The sequence below is a fragment of the Triticum dicoccoides genome, chromosome 2B (genome assembly GCF_002162155.2).
Source record: "Triticum dicoccoides isolate Atlit2015 ecotype Zavitan chromosome 2B, WEW_v2.0, whole genome shotgun sequence".
NCBI classification, from domain to species: domain Eukaryota; kingdom Viridiplantae; phylum Streptophyta; class Magnoliopsida; order Poales; family Poaceae; genus Triticum; species Triticum dicoccoides.
The window spans coordinates 113,869,825-113,874,024 of NC_041383.1; the positions used below are offsets into that span (position 1 = coordinate 113,869,825).

Below are 4,200 nucleotides of genomic sequence, written 5' to 3' on the forward strand. Positions count from 1 at the left end.
TCCGGGCGGACGGGTCCATCAGTGATCGGCCACGAAAAGCAATCCAGACGGGCACCTCAAACGGGTCTGAAATGCCCGGACCGATCGACACCTCTCATATCCAACCCAAATGCCCAGGAAAGTCCGCCACATCGCACCGGGGCCCACGCTGGTCAACCTGACCCCACATATATTCCTCTCCATCCGTTATCCGGGCCAAACCCTAGCCACTTCACTCTAGTCCCCTCCACTTTCCTCCGCCACCCAAGCTCTCGTTCAGTGATCTCCAACCTTCTTCAGCATGGCGGACAGTGGATCCGACGATGACCTGTACCGATCCGTTGACCGGGGTGTCGTCCTGTGCGTTTGGAGGAAGCAATGGCCATCCGCATTGCACTCCGCCGCTCCCCAGGAGGATAACGCCCGACCGACGTCATGATCTGTCTGGCGCGAGGCCATTGCGTGGCGCATTGGGCGCTCGAATCCTCATGTGCTGGATAATTGCGGTCCTCTTGGGAGCCTTCCAATCTCCATTTCCCCATCACCAGTCCGCTGGAGTATGAGTCCTACCGGGACCGGTGTGCCCGTCGTGGGAAGGAGAGGATGAGGGCGGCGGAGGCCCGCCTCGCAACCGACATGGCGGTGGCAGAGGCGGTTGATGCGGCGGCGCGGGCAGCCGCAGAGAAGGAAGCCATCCAGGCCCGCATTATTAAGAAGCGGCAGCGGAGGAACACATGCGCCCTCGACTGAGAGCAGAATCGGGCGGTCCATGCCATGTTCGGACTGCCTCCAAAGAGGAGAAGGAGGACATCGACGGGTCGGACAACTCCGGCTATGAGCAGATCCAGCTCGATCTATACCGCGTCTTCGACCGCTACTCCGGGAGATGGACAGGAAGGGCGCCGGGAAGGGCAAGGATAGTCGTGGATGATCTTCTAGTCCATAGCTAGCATGCAGATTAAACATGCCAATATTTGGTAGTCCGATGGCATGTCCTGATGTAGTAGCCGGACAATGTGTGTAATGCATCGTTTACGTAGTTGCATGAGTTTATATGGATTTGAGGTATGTTAATTGAGGTATCCGGCTGTGAGAAGGGGAACTTGAGGAATGACAGTGTCCGTGGACGCGTTCGTGGGCGTTTGAGGGACCACACTTGTCAAGTCCGACTATAGATGCTCTAACGGGTCTCCAACTTCTCTTGTGGCCTTTTATCAAGACACAAAGAGCCTGCACAAAAGTGTGAACACATGACAGGATGAGCTTGCATTGGCAATCAACATTTGTACAACTTTTATAAGTTGCTTTTGCAATACAGACCAATGATTTGCCTCATCTATTAATTATAACCAGATTTTGATGAAATGATACCAAAAATACAAAGAGAGTTACTCCTGGAATTCACATTACACAGTACATCGCAACTATCGTGATCTCTTGTACTCTCCTAGCTAATAAATATATGATCGGGTTGCCCACGAGGGGTATGTCGAACCACTACGCAAAATTATCTGTGCCGAGGACCGGGCCCTCTCTCTAAGTTGCTTGGCTATTGCTTCTTGGGCATCCCTGAAAGTTGGAAAGAAGCCCCCTACCGGAGGAGGTATTGGGATTCTTGTGTCACAACCCTTGCATGGATATTGACCCTCTGTCTTCAAGTCTGGAGCTCGACACATAACAGTACTTACAAATAAAAAGTGTTGCTCCAGTAGGGGCCTAAAACCACCTAACTAGAACTCTTTCAATTGCCACTTGTGACAGCTTGTGAACCCAGACAACTTCCATGAAGGTTCCACTCTCTGAGCACCAAAACATCTTATTCTTGCTTCATCACCCTCCTGGCATGGATGTTCAAACATCTGCATTCAACCAGCAATACCTAAATTATAAGGGGTTATGGTAGGATTGTAATCAAAGCCAAAGAGATTACGATGGTGCTTTGAGTCAGATAGACTTGTACACATTCTAACTAAAAGTTGAAAAGAATGAGTAGAAGTACCTCAACATCAAATGTCTCGACAGATGGAGCAGCTTCGATGAGATTTAATGTCCATAATAGGTCAAATTTTATAAAGATACCATGGATGGTCAGCTTTCTTAGCTTGTTGAATGCAGTGCATAGTTGTTTTCCGTCTGGTTGCATCCAAATCTGATGAACAAGAAAGGAGAGGTAAAAATAGAATAATTGTACATATGTATGTCATAGATGCAAGTTATGTGCGCACCAGGTTAGTCATTTGCTAAGTAATGAGATGCTTCATGGAAATTATAAATTGTAAATAAAAGCAAATAACATGGTGAAGTTATGAACAAGCAAAACTAGAACAATCCTAGTGCTAGTCCAACATTAAGTTCGTACGAACGAAATAGCACACAACCACAATATAAAAGCTATCGGCTAAAATTACCTTTTCTCCTCGAAAGTTTAAGGTTAAAGTATGTATGTTTGTGGCATCGTCTAGAACCTGGCTTAAACTAAAGTCTTGGTTAATGAAAGTTGCATCACAGACGAGGGATAATTCCTTGAGTGACGGGACATAACCAAAACATAAGGGGGCCTCATAAAACAACAAAGCCTGCCAGCGGACCTGCTCTAGTTTTAGAAGGCATAGCACCTCGGCTCTTTTCAACCTGGATAAGTAGACTTCTAGAACTCTGAGATTCGAACGTGGCGCATTGATCTTCCATACAGCACAGTCCCCGGTGTTGTAGTGGTCCAGACGAAGGTGCAGCAGTCGAACAAAAGGTGATTCATGTCCCGTTCGACCAACCGAACATTTTGTAGATGGAGCCTTGTGAGGCAACGAAGAATGCTAGGAAAGGCACTGAAAAATCCACCCATATCCTGAGCTTGCTGCACCATAACCTCGTGTGCGGAGTCCTCTGGCGAGTTCGAAATCTGTTACCATCTCACTGTCAATGGCGTTGCAGCCAGCAGGCCGATGTCATGCGAGTAGTTGCCGGTGAGATAGAGCTCAAGGCATAGCTTTTTAGTGGTGTGTTTCCTGCGTGGATGAGCCAAGAATCTGCTAGTAGCTCTCACCAGAGACGCCATTGCTTGATCAATGTGGCGTGCAGCTCCTTCGCATGGGGCGCTAAGGAAGTCCATGGCATGAAATTTGAGATTACGAAGTAAGCACACAAGTTTCTCCACCGCGTTGACAAAATGCTACTTCTTGCTGCCGTGGCAATGTCGACTCTCACCAAGATAGAGATTAAGATGTCGTCGGTCAGCGCGCTGAGCCTATCTTCCACACATTTCTGCAATAAGAATATATCATCCATGAATACAGTCAAGTCAACATGTTTTAAAAAACTAAGGTTTTAAAACGTTTGATGTGTTTGACATCAACAAATACCACAGTTCTATAAACCATAGTATGCCTAACACCATGCTCTTTTTAGTATTTGAGAAAGAGATCTCTCAACCTCTGTTTTCTAGTAAACCGAAGTGAGAAAAACTGTGGTTTTTAGAAACTGAAGTATGCATTGCCGAGGTTTTAGATCACTATGGTTTTGAAAAAACGGTGTCACCAAACTAGAGACACCAAACTAGAGACAATAACATAAACGAGGCAAAGAAATGCTTGGGACATTGGGTGAACCTTGATGAGGAGGTTAGATCGATCGCTACCAGAGACAATAACATAATCGCTCAAGAGGGACCGAACCTTCATATTGGGGACAAACTATGTGGTGGCCACCTTTTCTGATTATTTTCATAGATCCACATATCAACTTCGGTGGTCTAGGTACGAGAGTAGATGGACGTGGGAGGTGCTATAAGGCGCTCGTGGGCAGAGCTTGTTCCGCCTGCAGGGTCTCATGATTGGGCTAGACACTACTTAGCGCAACAAATGTTTCCTATTTTATTAATTCTCATAATTCATAGGTACTTTCTAACAATTTTCAAATCCCTGTTTAAAGTAAAAATATTATGTGTTGTTAAATAAGAAAATGTCCAGTTACTCCTAAAAAATCTTTCCACCCCCCCCCCTCCCGCGGGGGAAAAATATTTCTTCTGGAAGAATTGTTCAATCACTACAAAATATATTCCAAATATGTAGAAATGTTATTATATTTTTTGTCATGTTGTTGCCAAGAAAATGTAATAAAAAATTTCATGTGTATGACATAAAAAATGTTCTTCAAGAAACCAAGAAAGCAAACTGAGCTACCAACCTCCACCGCCACCAACGCCATAGGGACCACCATGGCCAT

The 4,200-nt window shown here is 45.9% G+C and overlaps 1 pseudogene; it reads right to left on the reverse strand.

The window, feature by feature from the left end:
- Nucleotides 1-2,219: 2,219 nt before the first annotated feature.
- On the reverse strand, nucleotides 2,220-4,200 carry LOC119360609 (annotated as a pseudogene).